The sequence below is a fragment of the Otolemur garnettii genome, unplaced genomic scaffold, assembly GCF_000181295.1.
Source record: "Otolemur garnettii isolate 467f Iridium unplaced genomic scaffold, OtoGar3 scaffold00215, whole genome shotgun sequence".
Taxonomy (NCBI): Eukaryota; Metazoa; Chordata; class Mammalia; order Primates; family Galagidae; genus Otolemur; species Otolemur garnettii.
The window spans coordinates 642483-649794 of record NW_003852610.1 but is presented as its reverse complement, the minus strand read 5'-3'; positions in this window follow the sequence as shown (position 1 = coordinate 649794).

The following is a 7312-nucleotide window of genomic DNA, read 5'->3' as shown; positions in this document are numbered from 1 at the left end:
GAAAAGAAAATAGTGACTAATTCTCACATAAATTGGATTTAATTTTGACCAAAATGCATTACTTAAACATTAATTTTTAATTCAACTTGTTAATATGTTGTTTAGGATATTGCATCCTCATTTATACATGAAATATGTTTGTAATTTCCCTTTTATAATAATATTTTTCTCTGATTTTAATATCAGGTATATCTAGATCAAGTGGAATGATTTTGAAGTATTTCTTCTTTTTCTATTGTCTATAAGATTTGGCATGATCTGTTTTTTGAAATTATCTTTTACTTTTATTTATAAATATTAGTTGTCTATTTTTTTGAGACTTAAAAAAAATAAGAAGTTAACTGATGACTCCATATTGAATCTCAGAGTCAAAGCATTCTATAACAGACATACTCTTATTTGACAATATGAATGTTACTTTCTTTGCATTATTATTATTATTATTGCTTAATATTTCAATGCAGCAATCGTCTGATTTCTTTCCTGAATGTATTTATGTTTGCTCGTTCTTTACAAGGTTTTTGTTTCTAGTTCTTATCTTAAACATTGTTATTGTTGTTAAATTTTAAGTCTTTTTTAATTTTGTGAAGGCAAAAAATGGAAACCTAATAAACACATGTATATGTAAAAAAAAAAAGAGAGAGAAAGATATTAAAATCAACTACATAGGAAGTAATTTAATAAAGTCTGTTCAGATTTCTCTAAAAAAATAAGAATTAAAAAAACGAATAAAGAGTTGTCTTAAAAAGAAAGTGCCTAGCATTTGTTTTGCTGCCAGTGAGAATCTCATACCCAAGAACAAAGAGACTTTGAAGTACCCAGAACTTAAAAATGGAAACATAATGTTGCACTGTGAAACTCAGAGCCTTAAAAGAGCCAGACCTACAAGTGATGGACCCTGACCTCTGCTTCACCAGGTCACCTCTGGATCAGCCTATTCTGGCTTACCAGTAATTCACAGGGTTAGGAAATTTACCAAGTATAACCAAGAACTAAGTGTAAGATGCAGGAATTTAGCCCTGGCAATCAAGTAGGTTAAAACACAGGGTATTTATAACAAGAGGGAACATGTTCCTCCAGTCAGTTGTTGTAGGAAACTCATCCTGTAAGTAAGCTGAGGACCATCTGACAAAATGATCCTTCTGGTTGGCTTGCCTCAGAATGTTAAGACCTAAAAATCTCTAAAAGGATAAAAACATTTCCCACAACTTTCTAAGCGAAATGTAATGCTTTCCTAACCCGATGAAGCATCTCTGGGTGCTGGCAGGGCTTGGCTAGGTCAGGGAAATGAAGACGCGCCCAGCTCCCCGAGGGCCCACCCTGATGGCCCACAGGTCCCGACACGCGTGCCCGGCGCGCGTCTTGCCACCACCCCCGCTGAGCCTGCAGGGCCCGCACCCTCGGAGCGCACAGGTAATTAGCGCGGGAAGCTGAGGCCCAGCGTGTCGGAGCAGGTCCACATTGGGAGTTTAAGATGCACCTGTTTACGATTAGCTGCAATAGATTCCACACCCCACGCCTCATTTCTTGGAGGGAAGCAGGAACTTGTTTGAGCAATGATCGCAACCTTTTCTCTCATTCTGCTTTTAACGTTCTTTCTCTCCTACCCTACTGCAAACTGATTTTTTAAAACAGCTTGGTGAAACTCTCACAAAATAACTCTTCTTTCCTTCTCTTTAATGCAATAGGACCCTCACCCTCCCAGAATACGTTGGTGCCAAAACCCCACACCTGTCCTGGACTGTGAGTACCAGGTGACACAAACTGCCATGGACCCTGCAGACCAACTCACCCCCCAGGGGTGAGGGCCAAGCCTGGGGGCTAGAGATGGGGCACAGACACCCGAAGAATTGCTTTAGTGTTTGGAAAGTAAAAACACTCTCCGGACTCCTCCGATTAAATACCCCACCCTCGAGCCACCTGAGTTTGGGGAGCTCCAAGCAGGAGGGAGGGTGGCATTTTCATACCTCCACCTGAATACCCCAGTCTCCCTTCAGGTGAACCGCCTGTACCTTTCCTGAATCCCTCTGTGGGTGGGCTCTGGGAGCACCAGGAAGTTCTCTGCCATCTCTGCTAGATCCCTGGTACAGCGCTATCTCTGGGCTACTGAGCCAGGACACACCCTGGCCTGTCCCCTTTCCGTCCCCCTCCCATGCTGTCACTGCCTCCAGAGAGCCTGCCTTTCTAGGGCCTCTGCCCCACACTGATCCCATTCCTAGGTACTCAGGTGGGCAATGGGTGTGTGGAGGGTAAGGTGGGGATGGGGTTGTAGGCAGAGGAAGGAAAAATGATGGATCACAAGGTCTTTTAGATCCCTGAAATTAGTCATCTGATCCACCAACAGAAATGATTCCTAAAATTTTATAATCTATCTAGAGTCATCTGGAAAACTATACTCAAAAGGCACAGAGATCCTGATGGGTCTGCAATGGAATCTGGCTGTGTGCCTTTGTGGTTCTAGCTATACCCAAACTTGAGGGGTGCTGATTCACACGTCAGCCAACTCCATCAGGTTCTACCAAGACCCAGTTTTACATGGAATTTCTGAGTTTGTCATTCTGGTTAAGTCCTACTAGGGTTCACCAAACAGTTCAATTATTGAAAATTATTTATTGAATGCTTACTGAACTATCAGAGAGTATGTTATCAGGAAATACATATATATGTATGTATATATATGTATAGATGTGTGTATCAAAATTTGTCTTCTACGATTACAAAGAAAGAGTCTTCAGCTTTCCAAGTGACTCTGCAATTATATGAAGAATTTTTGTGTTATGTAAACAACTACCAGGACCCGGGATTTTCCAGAAACTGAAATACCTCCATGTACAACTAGCTATGTCCATTTGGAGGAAATCATAAGTTACTCTTTAGACAAGCTTACTAACAAAAGAAAAAAAACCCTACATCTCAAAATCATGTTTATTAAGAATTTCAGGACAGGGTGGCACCCATGGCTCAAGGAGTAGGGTGCCGGCCCCATATACTGGGGGTGATGGGTTCAAGCCTGTCCCTGGCCAAAACTGAAAAAAAAAAAAAAAAAGAATTCCAGGATACAAAATGCAAAATGATATACAACTAAATAATATTCATTGAACCCTAGATTTATATTATTTCCATTTTTGTTCACCCAGAATTATTTTGTTTCTCTTTTTTTTCTACTCAGGTAACCTGCAAAGATTAGTTTTTCTTGAACAAGGATTTGAGAAGGGATCTTGATTCATTATGTAACATTGGATTTCTTGAGTATGGGTGTTGCCTTTTAAATCTCTAAGAAAACAGAGCCAGAGAAGAGAGGCACTGTGGGAAGCTGGGTTGAAGTCTGCATTGAGGGGTCTCTCGGCCAATGGAAGGCTTTTCCTCTGTGGCATGCTTCCAAGTGTTGAATTTATTGCGTTTACCTGAGACTTGCTTTGCTGGTGCTGATCTCTGTGTACACAGGAGGCTTTGCTGGGAGATCCCTCCAGACTCCCTGGGCTGCCTTCTGTGACTCCTTCAGATAGATTCCTTTTACCTTCATTTTTTCCCCAGATTTCCAAGTGCCTGTTCCACTTGGGTGATTTCATACGTGTTCAGTGAAAAAGATGAAAAGAAGAATTCAGAAATACAATCTGACCCAAAGAGAACTTATCTTCTTTTAAGGAAAAAATGTGATTTGATGAGACCATGCTATGTGGCAGGAACAGAAGCTGAGGAATATGATGGGGCATCTTTTTTTGTGCTGACCTTATGCAGAAACTGACCCAAACTGCAGGCTGAGGAGTGTCCAGAGGCAGGGTCATGATGGACTCCCACATTGGCATTCTCCAATGCAGTCACTAATCCAGCACCTGCTGCCCAGTGAGGCTAAGGAGCTGAAGTGTCAGCAGTATTTGCTGTTAATTAATTTTGATGTAAATAGCTGCTTGTTGCTAGTGGCCACTGTGCTTTAGCATCTAGGCTAGAAGAAATTCCAGGTTCTTTGAAACACTTGTAATACATAATAATTAAACACCATGTCTACATATGCCTCCAGAGTCAGGACCAGCAGCTCAGCTCCACCCTGGGTGTGCACAGGGCATCAAGTGGGTGCATAGGCTCCTTGCCCTCTCTCTGCTGGGGGGGCACAAGGATATCTGGCTGGCCTGGGCAGCAGCTGTGCAGCTTCCTCCCTTTGCTTGAAGAGAACACAGATCACTCGTTCGGTCTACTACCACCCCTGCACTGGAGAAAGCACTCACTCTGGAGAGGACTAGAGTCTGTTTAAGAGGTTCAAATGCTAGATGTGATTTCCTCCGTGGCATGCTTCAGAGTTTTGTATTTATTGCCTTGAGAATGGGGTGTTCAAGCACAAGGCACAAGGAAGACTGCCTAATCAGGAAAAAATATGAAAAGGTAAAACAACACTTTGAACCATGTGTAATTTAAGGAAACCAAAGACTCCCTTTTCCCTGCTGAGCCCCCACAGATCCATCCTTTAGATGATGGCCTCACAGCATCTCATTTAGAGTTGACTGCCTTCCAGTGAGCTCCACTTTGTTAAGCATTTTCTAACTGCTAGGCACATTGCTAAGCACTTTTCATGAATAAACTATTACCTTTAATTTTCAAAGCAGACCTAGAAATAGGCAATAACTTCTTTGTTTGTTTACAGTGAGAAAACTAAGGCTAAAAAGCATTAGAAACTTTACTTAGCATCATGTAACTTGGATTCAAGTCAGTCAGGTCCAGTTGAGAAGACTGTATCAGCTGCTGTCTTCTGTCTCCTCATCTAGCTTCCAGGTGCAGAGGCCGTCATCACTAAATGCATAGTGACATACATACAGCCTTGGGATAGACAGATGGAGACACAGAATGGACGTAAAGATAGACATAGGGCTGTGAAGACATAGACAGGTGTAGATGTAAATACACAAGAATCTGATTTTAAAATGAGAAACTTACAAAGTCAGGGCAAAGGATTGGAGCAACATGACTCTCCACTTAATAAATTAATACATCACAGAATTTCACACTGAGGATGCCCACCATACTATATTTTCTCTCCTAGAGGGAAAAAGCAGAAACAATTAAATTAAATATTAGAGAATATACTGATAGAATGGGATGGGTTGTTAATAGATTCTATGGGATTTCAGGGTTATCATGTCATCATTCTAGAAAAGCTTGTCAAAGGGAAAACCCTTACACTAATTTCTATATTTTGATAGTCCTACCAGGGCCTTCCAGATTGCTCTTATTTGTACATATATATTTGTACATATTTTAAAAAGTCCTCTTTATGTTATCTATTACTAAAGGCTACTGTTAGAGTTAGCCTATCTCCTTACTAGGATGGAAGAGTTTTGTATTTATTTGTATTGCCACGATTCATTACAATATCTGAGCTATAGCAGACATATAATAAATATTTTGTAAATAAATGAATTTATAGAAGATAAATTTATAGACATAAAATACATTTTAATATATGACAGATCATATATCAAGTCTGAAAGTAGAGAGTTTGAGTTAATATTCTCATCTATGTATCTTTCCCACAGGCTGCACAGGAGAGCCAAGTCACCTTGGAGTGTGCAATTCTGGCAGGATCAGTTGGGCTCACAGCCTTGGCATTATTTAAATACTAGTCTCACTCTCTAAGCAATGATTAGGACAACACAGGGTCATGTGTAGCCATTCTTTTCCAGTTCCTAAATTAAGAATAGGTTAATATTAGTCCAGAAAGAAGCACTAACTTCATTCTTCCTGTAAGCTTCAAATATAATATGAAGAGAAACAACCTAGATATTTTTGAACTAAAGAAGAGTTTTGCGGCACAGTCACTCCCTTTAGGCTCCTGGGGTGGCAGTGTGGGTGCAGGTGGGAAGGAGAAGGGCACTCACCAGCACCCTGTTCAGGACACGGTGTGCCCTGGGCCTCCTGGCAGCCCACATCCCCTCCACGGAGCTTTCAGAAGTCATTTGATAGTGGATTCACATAAACATTTATTAAGAGGGGAAAAAAAGCCCAGAGTGGAGGGTGAAGAAACAAACTGGGTTGAAATAAGCAACAAAACATTACCACAAGGCTTTGGGGGACTGCAGCAAGGTTAACAGAAGGAGCGTAGGGAGGAATGAGGCCTGTGTCAGTAGGAAACTGGGTGCTGTATTTAATCTGTCTGTGACAGACTTGATTATGCAAGTGGACTGTTTGTGCAGCAGTCTGACCAGCAAAATTGTTTTGGTTAGCAACAATTCCGTGAGACGCGAGGCACTCCAGATGGTCTCAGTAACCCAGGGTGCGAGGTGCAGTGTGGGTGTGAGACGCACCCACACCCTGTGCATGCTGGGAGGCTGCCAGGCCTGTTCTCAGGCCCAGCCCAGGGCTGTCCTACAGCCCCAGACTCCTGAAGCCCCCAAGGCACCTCCTGTCCCTTCTCTGAGGCTCCCTACTCTCCAAACCCTGCACCCACCCCCCTGAAGGGGCAACATGGGCAACCTGGTGTCTGACTTCTGGAACTGGCAAGTCCTAAGCAACACAGCCACAAAAGAGCCACTCTCGACAGCAGCCAAAGGCAAGGGATCATTAATGATGCAATTCTGTCTTCCAGCTCCGGCGGGCACTTCCAGGAAAGGTTCAGGGGAGGTGTGACTGGACTTGAAAAGACATTAAAGAAACACTGTATAGTTTATAACTGAGAGGCTGTCCCTGGAAGTCTGAGTATTTTTATAGTGCATAATGCATGGACTATACTATGAGTATTTTTGTAAGGTCATATTTGCATGGAATAGATTGCAAATGTTTCTGTACTGACAGAGAGAATATACTGCATTTCCTGTAGAGCAGATAGGTAGAGAATATATTTCTATAAATTTCAACCCTTCTGCAGAGTGCTTCATATTCGTGTTTTCATTTTTCTCCCCATTTGATAGTCTAAATCCCACAGAGGCTAACACAGCAATTCAGAATAGATCTCAGCACTAGACCCTAACAGATCTAGGATAGGATCTTATCATCTATTTTTTTCTCAAGCATACTTTCAATAGTTTAAGGCTCTGTATATATTTAGAAATGTCTTCCAATCTGAGTTTAGGAGTTTTAGAGTCTGGTATGTGTGTTTCTGCATGACACTTACAAAGACTAGAGTGTTCAAACTGCACTATTGGGAGAACAGAGATTCCCATCCAACCCAAACCTCTCCAGTTTCCTCCTCCAGGTCAGGGTTCAGCTCCTTGGGGAAGCAGGCGGGAATCTGTGCCTTCCTCCCAGATCACCTGCCCGTCAGCCTCTGCCCATGGCCTCCTCCCTTCCTCCCTTTCTGTCCCAAGCTCTGAGAGTTTACCATATA